The sequence below is a fragment of the Myripristis murdjan genome, chromosome 13 (assembly GCF_902150065.1).
Source record: "Myripristis murdjan chromosome 13, fMyrMur1.1, whole genome shotgun sequence".
Lineage (NCBI taxonomy): Eukaryota > Metazoa > Chordata > Actinopteri > Holocentriformes > Holocentridae > Myripristis > Myripristis murdjan.
This window is the reverse complement of record NC_043992.1, coordinates 27,915,181-27,928,515: the sequence shown is the minus strand read 5'-3', so window position 1 is coordinate 27,928,515 and position 13,335 is coordinate 27,915,181. Positions and strand designations below refer to the sequence as shown.

The 13,335-nt window shown below is 41.5% G+C and overlaps 1 protein-coding gene across 1 annotated transcript in view; it reads right to left on the bottom strand.

Moving 5' to 3' along the window:
- drd2a (dopamine receptor D2a) overlaps positions 1 to 6,932 on the bottom strand; it is a 56,971-nt gene extending 50,039 nt beyond the window's left edge. The window contains exon 1 of the mRNA XM_030066964.1: positions 6,770 to 6,932. The gene's annotated coding sequence lies outside the window, so the exon portion shown is untranslated. The remainder of the gene's footprint in view (positions 1 to 6,769) is intronic.
- Positions 6,933 to 13,335: the final 6,403 nt, after the last annotated feature.

Here is a 13,335-nt window from a genome sequence, read left to right as displayed (position 1 = left end):
AGAAAAACTGACCAAAGCAGCTGCTAAATGGATTTCCATGAACTGAAGGCCAGTTGGTGTTGTTGAAGACAGCTGGCTGAAAACACTGTACCGATTGTGTCACAGCCTTTATACAAACCCCCTTGTAGAGCAACGCTTGTTTTCAAAATACACCACAAAGAAAGGGAACACAAACAAGTAATTTCAAAAATGAAATTATTTGATTAGTCAAATTTTGAACCATCGCTGCGTAAATGTACTTAGACTTGCTGGGTAGCTAATCGGCATAGCCAAGCAATATAAACATTTGTTAAAAACAGCATTACAGTTGAGAAGCATCCATGTAACTGGGCTGTCCTGCGAACCAGTAGACGACAGAGCGGCTGGATTCCTGGGAGCTGGAGCTGTCTTCTCTCAGCTCCCAGGACCAGACCGTACATAACAAGCGCCAGTGGGTTCTACTTTCCTGCAGGGAGGTGACAGAACTGCAGAAAGGCTGTTTGGTGGGCTGTTAATACCTGTGATCAGACCCACCAGTAAGCAATGTCGCCTCTGCCCCATGCTTGATCCTGTGGAATTTTGTGCTGGTGCACACCAGGAGCGTGAAACAGCAGTAGAAGCGGTTCAGTTTTAGTGTTTCAAGCTGCACCGGCGATTTGGCTTCAACTAGGCTTTCCTCCTCATGCTCTGTTTTATTCAGCATTTTCCTTAATTGGCTGATTTTGATTTGTCACCTGTGTATTAATGTTGATGATGCTGATTAATTTGCAGACAGGTAGTGATTACTCACACTCAAACTGAATCCATAGTCTACAAGTAAGTTAAGCAACATTTAAAGGGCCCTACTAGTGATTTTGAATTTCTGACTACCATTTACTATCATTTACTCACAAATAATGCAGGGGTACTAAAGATTTCATATAATCAAAATCCCTGAATTTTTTGGCTGAAACACCAACCTCATAATGCTCTGCTTCTGCGGCTAACAAAGTCATTAACATTCCTAAACCACAGAACCGATAATTTGCTGTCAGTATGTAAGGCAAAAGTTTCTCCATCAGAGAGATCATTTCACTTGGCCCAATTTCTACTTTTAAGAAAACGAATGTGGGCGACTTTATTACAGTGATGGAATACTGGTGTGAAGAAAGTTCAAAGTCTTTGAAAATTCATTTTCATATCGTAATGGAAGGGAAGTGAAGGGAACCCAAATAGTTGGGTAAAAAGTACGGAAAATGACAGTTCTAATTTACGAATGCTTGCTTTGGAGAAAGGTTAGCAGAAACGCAACGTATGTACATTTTGTAGATATCCTACTAAACATACTAAATCACTGGTATGGACCTTTAACTGTCCAGTGGTTTACAAGGCCCAGCAGCAGCAACAACTGATCACTTCCAGTTTACTTGCTGCTGTAATGGAAGCCCATTCACTCTTCACCATAACTCTTTGCTGTTTCTATTTTCAGATTACAACAATTACTATAAAAGTATTTGATTGCGCAGATATTTATCAAAGCTAAGACTGAAATGTCATATGCACAGGGATCTACGTATGCTTGATTTGCTCACCAGACAAAATACTCACAGGCTCTTGGGGAAAATGTCACGGAAGCGGCACTTTAAAAGCGATTTCATAAAATCTCTCGGCTAAGTACAACCTCAGCTATATTTGCCACTTGACACACAAGAGAGGTTATAGAAAAGGAAGAAGAAAAAAATCAAAGCAAAGTGTGAATCATGTCATGCCAAGCTTGAATCAAACACACCACTCCACTTCATCTCATTTTAACCTTTCAATTTGTGGCCTTTTTAAGAAAGAGATTCAAAGCCAAAAGGAGAGCTTCAGGCTGTGGCTTTGAGCGAGCAGTGTAAATATCATTTCTTTCCACACCTTGGGGTCTGTGTGTGTCAGGCACCATCTGCTGGAGCTGGACTAATCTGGATCTAGTGCTACTGATTGAAGGTCTAAAGGGAGACACTCTGAATGGGCCACACATTCACGTTTCATGGTGTTCAGACACACTGCACACCAAGATAATTGTTGAGAGATTTCATTCCTCCTGGGGGGATTGTGTTCTTTCTTTCTACTTTTGCTATTAATCTTCCTCTCTGCCTCTCTCTTCTAATAGTCACGCTGTCAATCTGTGCTCTATGTCTGTCATGCCATTGGTCCAGATTGTTCGCCAGAGCCTTCACAGGATTCCCCTGTGGGGTTCGAAGTGTTTTTAAGTCATTTACCTTTGATACTTTATCAAGCTCTACAGAAGCCACAGCCAATTAGGACATTTGTTGTCCACTGACAATTCACATTCATTGCGTTTATATGTGTGTGTTTGTGCGTGTGTGTTTATGCACACATACCTGGGTGTACAAAGGGTGTCTGGTTTGCTCTGACAGTGTAGCCTAACTGTGACTAAAGCACTTTCACACCTCTCAGGGGAATATTGTCTGTGTGTAGCTCTGCAGTGGATCAGTGAGATAGAAAGCCGTGGAAAGGTTTGTCTGTTCTTTCTGTGCACGCTGTGTCTTGACTGCCTGTTGCTGATAAGACCAAGGCCAGTGGACTGCGAATTTAAATAAGAGTGTGATCTATCAATGAAATAAATAAATAATGAATGAATGACGGAAAACATGAAACTGAGGATGCATTTCAACCCAGCTGAGCAATGGGTGTGCACGTCTTCCTCTTATCTGTGTGTGCTGATTTCCAATGAAACTAGGTATTTAAAAACAAAACGGCTGTGATACCGTAGCAAATACATATCATCAGTTCTATACCGTCTGCAGTCCAATCACAAACCAAAAAACCCTAATGCACAACAAAATACCAGAGCCACATAGTGCAAATTTCCCGTTACACTTATTAGTCACACATGATGCACTGCACTGTTCACCCATCATGTGGATCAATAAGGAATGTGGACGAGCCTTTAATATACAGATGGATCCACCGGTAAACATAACTGTCCGAGCATATATAGCTGTAACCTCGAGCATCATAACCAGATCATGATGGATCTCCTATTGGCTTTTGGACTTAATTGGCTCCTCCATCCGTTCAGTGATAGTGTTAGTCCCAGGAGTGTTCACGTATTTGACGTGCTGGGAATGGGTTTCAGGAGAAAGAGTATGTAGGCCACTCGGATACAGTCACAGATATCCAATATACAGTAATTAAATGATTTACTTGTCAGATTGCAATGCAATTGCAAGTGACTATTGCAAATGCGAGAGAGGAAAATCAGAGAGGACCTCAACTGCATTGGCATTGTGGGATCATCCTGCACGTTTGCAGGCATATACCAATATAAGAAAAACAGTTCCACAAGAGCGAGTGCCTACGTTTGCTCTACCCATCAATTTGAAGCCCTTTCAAGCGTCTACTTTGTATGCGTTTGGTGTTGGTCAAAAGGTAAACTATTTATATTTCATGTGAGCTTGCTTACATTTTGGACAGAAGAGCACACAAAGGTCGCTGAGGCTCCTCTGCACATCCTCTTACTTTTTCTTTTGTTTGTTTTGATTAAAACAAAGTTCCCTGTGGGTTACTGTGATTGACATGGACCGAAAATTCCACCTACGGAAAACCTTTTAAGACAGTACATCACTTCAAATCCGATGTGTTAGGTGTTTTCCGGGAGGTGATTTGGAACACTGAAATTTATTAATGTGATTTTCATTGATTTTCTTTCTCTTTTTCACATTTGGACAGTTAACAGCCATAAAACATATAAGCATCAATGTGTAGACAGCAGAAATATTACAAATTGTACTAGTTCCATAAGAAATAACAAAGACGTGATTGTGATTATGTCCAGTATGATTTCCTGGGCTTGTAGGATTAGTTAATGTATTGCAAGCTGACAGCACTGCTTTGATAGAAAAAAATAATTTGGATGCTTAATGGTTTCCAACTTTACCAAAAGCCTCTTGCTGATTGGACGACCTTGTTCACCTCACATGAGAAAATCCCCAAACTCAATGAAATTCAGATCTGCCTGTTAATTAAGTCGTTACCTCTGAGCATGTAAACCACTTCAGACGCAGAACAGAGGTGCAGGAGGAGGAAAGCAATGAGAAATGGACCCCAAACAGTGGAAAATGTGGCTATGTTTAGTGTGTGGATGGAGACAATGCCCCAATGTTTGCAGCGGGAATGTGGGAATATGGAGGGAGAGAGAAAGAGAGAGAGAGAGAGATACATGCAAAATATTACTTAATATTAAGGTACCAAAAAAGTAACATTATGCACAGGTAGTGCCGGTATCGTTACCAGCACCAAAATTTTGAAAAGGTAGCCAGCAGTGTATATGCCACTGAATCAAACCACTCCTGTGGTTCATATGCACACTGAGGCAGTTGCTTGTAGGTGGCTGCATCTACCGTCTCTTGGGAGCAGCGTGTTGAATGTAAATGTTGGTTCTTAGTGACCAACTACATCAAGTGTTCTGTCTTGTCAGCAGTGCACCTTACCCACAGAGCCATTATCAACCACACCTCAACGCAAACATCCTCACCTCGATCCGATCTCTATCAAGGCAGATTGCAGATCTGCATATTGTGGAGTCTAATCCCCTGTTTTGCATCAGTGTTTATCTTAGCTTTATGAAAGTCATTTTTATTGATGTTATCTCTATTTCAAAACAGACTGTTGTCTAACCTTTGGTAAACTGTGTCTGTCAAACAGCTGAAATTGACAAGTGGTGCATCACTCAGCTCTGGCAGGACTGTTTTTGCACGCAGACCCTGAGACAGGAAGGTATAGGCAATGGAATCCAGGCTGAAAAATGCTCCTGACAGTCACTTACACTACACCCAATCTCCTGTGTAACCCACTTTCTACTAATAGGGTGAACGCCTGCAGCTGAAAATCAGTGCATGCATTGTTATGATTCCGGGTAAATGCAGCTTAACTGGAATTTGACTTCAACAAAGACAGATGTTTTCAGCTGGAATTTGCTGCCGTGCACACTTTCAGATCACACATTGTGGTACTTCTCATTCATTTTTCATTTTTTGTTCAGCCTATTTTTTTTTAATACCGGATGAAACCCTCTTGAGATTCAAATTCTTTTTTCAAGGGACATCGATATCTGACCAAGACAGCAGAAAAAAGCACAGCGGCAGACAGGAGAGCACATACAATACATCACCCACAGTAAAAACAGTAAAAGGAGAGGGAGGGAGAAATGAAAGCCAAGCGAGGGGGAGCAAAGAGGGGATATGAGAGAGAGAGAGAGAGAGAGAGAGAGAGAGAGAGAGAGAGAGAGAGAGAGAGAGAGAGAAACAGAGCGAGCAGCAATGAGAGAAATAATGAAAAGGTGAGATTTAAAAAAATATATATATTTTAACAAACATGTCATTAAAAAACTTTGACCGGTTCCAATAATCCCGATCCCTAGCTACTTAAATTCGCAGAATTATTAAGTCTTAAATAAATAAATAATAAACAAGATAGTGGAAATGACATAACATAAACTGACTGTCAAATAAACCCTGAAAATATCATTTTTCGAGTAATGCAGATGTGCTGAATTATAGAAAAATATGCAATAGTCGACGTAGTTGGAGATTTTGTCCACACTGAATCATTTACATCACAGTTTATTACATTTTGTTTTTTATGCTTTAATAGAGTTACAGGAGGCGGTCATGCCCCATAGGCAAATGAGGTTTATTTAAAAAGTGATTATCATCGTCGGCCTCATCATGAGCATCATCCATTACCGGTTACGTGGAAACTGGAGACCTTGATATCACGACAGAAAACGATCTCTCTATGGAGTAAAAAAGGGTGTTCTGTACGAATATGTAAACTCTCTCGGAATATTGTGTAAAAGTTGTAGTGATGCCAAGGGCGATTCAAGTCCAACAAGGTCACCACAAACTCGTCTGACTATACTGTAATATTCATTTCCGAATTTCCCGTTGAGGTGAATGCACTCTTTTTGACATTTCCCTGCGATCTGTTTTGTTTTTCCAATCAGCGACTCTCTGCTTTTGTTAAAGTTGCACAGAGGCTGCTGATGGGGCTTGCAGGATGGGCCAGAACAGCCAGTCTCCTGTCTGCCCTGCACGGAGCGCCGCATCTGGGTCCCACAACCTCCGGAGCACCAGGCGCTTCATTAAATAGCGAGGAGCGCAAATAGATTGAAGTCAGCACGCCGTGGCCCGGGAAACGGGACTCGACACACGCGCTCTCTCACATAACGAGAAAATAAACTAGAGCCACTGAGGCATTTTCCTAGTGTGGATTATAAAGTAAGCAGCCATTTGTTCACCTTGTGCATCTTATAATTACTTGGCAATCAAAGGCGACCTGAATCAATACAGGTCACAGTGGGCAGTGTCTTTTCATGCGCCTCTTCTCTATGCAAGCAGGTAAAATGTCTTGTGCATGACTCTCTGTCTCTCTCTCTCTCTCACTCACACACACACACACACACACACACACACACACACACACACACACACACACACACACACACAATATCTGTTTTCTGAAATGGTCAAAACATTTCTTCTAACTGGTGCTGAAGCGCAGCAAAACACAGCTGTGATCATCCCACCGAAAAACAGTCTAAAAAAAAAATCACAGTCAATAAATCACTTCGTATCACCCCGAGTGTGTCATTATAGGTAGCCGGGGCAAGAGCACCTGAGACCCGGCTGAACTGAAATGCTTTTACACCGGGTCAGCTTGTGGCAATATTTGGTGAGATTGATTTAATCTGCATCTGTTTCTTTCTACCAAGTTCGCAACATCACAGAAGAAGCAGCTGTCTTACCTTCACGCCATAAGTTTGACTGAATCGTTTACGGGTACCCGACTGGGAACTCCAAGAATATCCACATTTAGCTTCCTCTGTGTCCGCTGTTTGTTTTGTACATTGTTTACGGTTAATAAATTACCGAGTCGCTGATGCGGGGTCGGTGCGCGGCATTAGTGCAAGCAGTCGGAGTCTATGATAGAAAACAAAACAAAACAAACAAAAAAAAAATATCTGGATGGAGAGCTAAAAACAAAATTAAAACATGAAATCATAACGTTTTAAAGCATATTCTCTTTTTCCTGGTTGCTCGCTGGAAAGCTCAGGTAGCCTGTGCGTGGATTTAGTTTCAGTTCAAAGACGGGAAACTGAGGTTACAGCTGCGTGTCCGTCTGGTGTCCAGGAGCTTTACGCACGGAGTTACCTTCAGCACTGACGGAGGCTGGAGACGCGGTGACTGTAAAGAACTGTGGAAAATCAAGGCGGGGTTATCTCCGTTTAAACCCTAGGTAGCGTGTGTGCGTGTGTGCGTGTGCGTGTGCGTGTGCGTGTTTGTGTGTGTGTGTGTGTTCATTTACCGTCGCTAACATAAAACTTTATGTCTTAATTCGACTTGGGCTCACAAACTGTCTTGTGTGTGCAAATCCACAGACAACAGTCTTTTTGTTGTTTAAATATAAGAGACCTGCTTCACAAAAATAAGCAAAAATTGTATATGGCAAAGTATCACTGTCTGGTGGTACACTGGAACTGCATGGGGCTTTATTTTAAAAAAGGAAAGATTCATGTGGTATTTAAGTACGTTGTATAGTTAATTATATGGTAAGTATGCAATAGAGGCTTAATACTATGGGGATTGTGGTTAGGTACAGTGCCACGAGACATGTGGAGGTGGTCACCATAAATATACACTTAAATGAATAGGAGGCTAACACTACTTCAAATGCTGTGATAGAAATTTGTACTCTTTCATATTAACAGAAGATGTAAGAAGAGAGATGAGCACTAAACTGTCAGAACATTACAGCGAGCAGTCTGTGATAATAATGATTTTACTTCAATCTGTAGTCTATACACTTACTTGAATTTGAAAATACACACCTGTATGATCACAAAAATAGTACAGAATCCATCATATTAAACATAATATTAACCGTTGCATAAAAGTCATAAAAATCCACCTGAGATCATTAACATGGAAAGGAAGGAAAATGGGTATTACTGGTGTAGCTTACATCCTGGGTCCATTTTCTTGTTTGATGATGGGTTTGTTTCCCCTGTGAATATTTGGATAAATGTAGACTGTATGATGTCATGTCAAAAGACTGTGACATAGCAGAAATTAAATTTAAAAGGAGAAAATGTTTCAGCAATCTAAAACAACCGTGGCAAATTTCAGTCATTCAGAAGTGCTATTTTCTAGAGCATTTTGTACCAACATTCAACAATCACTCTGAGAGAGAGAGCCATTGTAGAAAAGGGAGAGATACCAATTTCTCCACTGATAATAGCCTTAATAGTCCATAACACAATCAGACATGCAGACAAGAGCCAAATAGCAAATCCAAGAATGCTAATTAGACATTTGTGTCCTTGTGGAGAAAGTTCCTACAAACGTTGTCTCAGACAGAACAAACCTCTCATGAAAACAAGCAGAGACGCTCCCGTACGGACTGGGTGAGTGGTGTTATGCATGTGATCAGTTAAAATGCACAGCTGTTAATTTTCCCAGCTGTTACAACCAACCTGTGTATTGCAGGTTATAGTACAGTCTAGATCTGGCATTAGGCATTAGGTTCAGTTTGGATGTAGACGAGATGGTTAAGGTTAGGCAATAGTGTGGTGTGTTAAGGATGGAGGCGGTGTGTGCTCCTTGAGGTTTTTGAGGTTTTTGGGTCAGTATGCGTTCTCATCGTCTCTTTTGTCCCCCTATAACATATTTTATGAGATGCCTAAGCACTGAAGCATGATTCCAAACCAAGAGGACAGGACGATGGAGGACGGACAAAGATTGCAGAAATGTATTTGCCATCTGACATTGCATCAGATGGGGACTTGACTGATAAGAATGGATGGGGAGCCCCAAGATTCATTGTAAGAACCACATCTGAGGAGCAATATAATCTGCAATACAGAGTCATTTGGAGCCGCCGGGGAAAAAATAAACAGCTGTGTCTTAATTGAATTTCACAAGCAACAACAGCCAAATAGTCCATCTCAAGCTATAAGAAAGCATCTCTGCACTCACTTTCTTGAGAAATTCCTTCTCAGGAACTTGAGATAAGAATCTCCACATGGTCACTAGCAGCAATTTGGCATTCTCGGATTTGATGATCACCTATTTTTACCACTATTCCTTTTTTTTTTTTTTTTTTTACAGAATAATACTTGGATCATTGCTTTGATCAAATCCATCAAGGAGAACAGAGGAACACAAAAGAAGATGAATTTAGAGAGCTGCTGTGTTTGAGTAAAGGGCACAGCTTGCTTTTTCTCTTGACTGGAAACTCTCGATGCTGTTGAGTTATTGCTCTCTCCAGCAACATGTAAAACACAGCTGAATGCAACAAGTCCAGGCAAATTCTCTGGAGGCTGTTGAAAGGCATTCTGCAAAATGTAGGAAATCACTAACTGAAGCAGAAGCATACAAGGCAGGTTTGAGTGAAAAGTAGATAAAAAGCTACACTTCACCATGATACAACATCTGGAATGCACTGAATGCCAAAAGTTGATGATATGCAGTGTACGGCTATCTGAAGAGGGAGTTTTCCATCATCGCAAGCTGCCACTTTTCTGGATTTTCTGTTCTTGTGGGGACACCTAGACTTAGAAGGCAGTAAAAATCATAGTTTACACTTTGACTCTCACACTTATTCCAAAATAAATCAGACTAAAAACCACACTTTTACTCCTAGAACACATTTCTGTACAACCAAATGCAACACAATGCGCTTTTGCAACGCAGTGTGTATTACCTACAAATGCACACTGATGAAGACACACATACACGCACACTGTACGCTCACACACAGCCACATATACATGATCACATGTGCACACACACACACACACACAGACAGTGTACACACATGCATAGACACACACTGATACACACGTGCATGCACAGTCCCCAGGCAAGTTGTGGGAGGCACAAACAGATCTAACTGCTGAGTGCGATGAGACAGCATTGCAGCCTGGTGCCGTCTGATATGGCCTCTATTAACTTGTGCTGATGAGAGGATGTTGGCAGAATGCTAAATAAATCACAGCAACTTTGATGACAGCGCTCAGTTCATGCTATTTTACACACTGGCTTTACCCTTGTGTCATGCTAATAAAATGTTCAATAATCTGCGAAGGATTTCCTCTAGCTTGAAGATCCAGAGTATCATATACAATGTTATTGAGGTGAGATGGGGTGGAAATTCACATTAAGAATTAGCATTCATTTTTAGCTCTGCAATGAGCAGGTCTCTAAGAAACAGATTGTGGATTCTACACACACACACAGGCACACCTCAGCATCGCCGAGGCACCAAGCCACCGAGCCACTGCTAGTGAGTGGATGCCGACTTGAGGTGAGCTGGGGAAAGGCACAGACTGAGCTAAAAAGGTCTCTACAATGACAGGAAAGTCTCCTTCTCTCTCTGTCTGTCTCTCTCTCTCTCTCACACACACACACACACACACACACACACACAGATGTAATAGCTATACAGTGAGGTTCTGAAACTGCAATTTGGCATATCATATTTTATGCACCAGCTGTCATCGCTTTCTCCCCATAAAGCATTTATGGCAGCCATACACTGGTTAGCACCAAAGAAGCATGTGAAGTCCTGTGCTGTACAGCTCTTTGTAAAGCCTGGTATAAACACTGTAACCTGACATGTTGTACCTGAGAGAAAGAGCGAGAGATAGGCGAGGTAAACATATCTGGCCTATAGGATGACATAACAGGGCCTTGTTGTTATGTCAGGTCCTTTAGTAGTTCTTTTTCCTGCATTGAAGAAAAAGGAAGCGAATTGATATATTTGGTGACATATCAAATCCCTTTTGATATAGTGCTTTGCCACAGAGGGATATTCTACTACTATCCCATATAAGAAGCTGCGTCTAACAGCTCATAACAGAGATAAGGGAGAGAGAGGGAAAGAGAAGATGATAGAGAAAAAGCAACCTCGGATTTAAAAAATAATAATGGATAAAGAAATTAAATTAGAAAATATGAACTGATTTGGAGGGAAATCACTGCCAACCAAAGAGGCTGAGGGCAGAGCCGTTTAGCTTTGCTTCCTGCAGAATGCCTGTTGCTCAGGCGGAGTAGTTGTGTGTCTTAGAAGGAATAAGGAACTAATGACAACACAAGGGGGGAAAGGGGAAAAATACTCCATGCAAGATTTATGTTTATTTCATAACCCTGTATAATTGTGCCATTCCTTGCTCAATATGTGATTAAACTTTGCACATCACCGTTGCGTGGCGCTTTACAGGGTTAGTTCGTGGCAAGTTCCCATCCTGTTTTATTGTCGCTACATTTTGTCAGATACTACATGACTGCAGGTGGAAATACCTTGGAGGAAGTCAGCAAGTGAGAGACGTCCTGAATGAAATATAATGTTTCCAAGCCTAGGAGAAGGAGGACTTGCAAGGTAAATAATTGATGCTGTGAATTTGCAAATCTTATCAGTTCCAGTTTCATCTCACTCTGTTGCACAGACGCTGAATCATTGTCCAATAAGAACGTCCGCTGTGGGACGTGAATCTGTCAGAACAGGGGAAAAGAGGAGAGTTAGGGCAGAGAGAAAACAGTTTGGTAATTGTGGAGCTCAAGGTCAGCCGGTACTGAAGTTGCCAAGTTGAGCAGCATGTGGACAGTGTGATGAGGCCCTGTGGAGTTGCTGTTGCTTGCATTAAACAAGCTTGTTAGCTTTATGGCCACACATGACTGAGGATAAAGAGTGTTTGCCTACAATGAATTAGTTGTAGTGCTTTCATGTATTCTGCTCTCTCTGCGTAGGAACGGATGGCAAACTGATTTAAAATTGAAAGCTGTTTGCTCTTGGTGACTTTAGAATGATTGTGTATACACAAATTCCAAATCAGATAGGTAGATCTGGGAAAATACAAAATACTGAGAGATGGGGAACAGACAAAAGGACAGAGAGAGAGGCGGAGAGAGAGAGAGAGAGAGAGAGAGAGAGAGAGAGAGAGAGAGAGAGAGAGAGAGGGAAACAATAGAAATAATTGCAACTATTGATTTTTTCCTTTGACTGCCAAGAGGTGGTCTACGCGGTAATCAGATAGAGCTATCATACTCTTTTCTCTCCTGTATACCTGCCACATTATTGAGGCGAGCAGCTCAAGTGCATACAGAAGAGAACAATATGTAATTTTATGTGGCAGCCTCTGTTTTGTTTATGTAAGCTCTGGCCAGGGGAGGCTTAATCGCGGCTGAATCCCGAGAGAGCAGAAACGACAGCCCATTCTATAGATAAACAATAGGAAATATTAAAACAGAAAGAATGCACAACATAAGCGATTGGATGATCCAACCTAATCTGTCTCTGACAGTCTTACTACGTTGCTGTTCATGGCAGCAGCGTTGTGGTGTGTCACAGGTAATGGCTGTTCTGTGGTGCAGATTGGAGCCCAGACTCCACTGCGGCATGAGAGGTGGTTTAACAAGCTCCTGATTCTGCAGAGAGACACATGTCATGTTATATTAGAGGGCTTTTAGTTATTATTCCTTTTTCACTGCTGTCATAATTAGTTCATTCCCTGGAAGTCGAGGAGTCAGATGAAATTTGGTTGATTACTGTGCACCTTTTCACATGCTAGTCACATATACAGACAAGTGCATCATGTTCATGCCATACAAGTCTACAAGTGCTACTAATAATAATAACACTACACACACACATGCACACACACACACACACACACAGGTCTCTGACCTAGAATAGCAAAGGAGGGAGCGGAGACAAGAGATGGGAGACAAGGAGAAAAGAGGGAAGAGCTCAGTGCATAAAAAGATGAGAGAAGAGGAGCAGGGAGAGGAGGGAGTGATAAAGGAATAAAAAGGGGTAGAGAGGGAAAACGTAAGCTGACATTGGATATTCAACTGCTTCTTTAAAGTCAGTTGCATCATTGTGGCTCCAAAGAACATAACTGATACAGTCAGCTTCCACAAATGTCAAGTGGTTTAATATTTAAAGAACAGGTTTGGTATTTTCCTGCCCAGGCCTTATTAAAATGTCAATACACATCATTTATAATTGTACATAGCACAGCCTCAGCGCTAGCTTTCGCGACAAGAAATTTACCGCCCTGTTGCAGCTTCTTGCTAGCCTCCCACACAATCCGAAACAGCCCTTGTTTTCAGCCTCAAAAAATATTGTATTTGTCCTTTTTTGACATGGAAATTGTCCACTGTTCTGCTGCTAACCTGGTTAATGGTCTTCACTTGAACTTGGACCTGGAATTTCTGTCTTGTAAATTTCCATCCTGCTATAACATCGCAGTCACGGTGTCAGCTTGGGATAAATAAATGCTCACAGGAAGAAGAAACTCTATATTTCCCT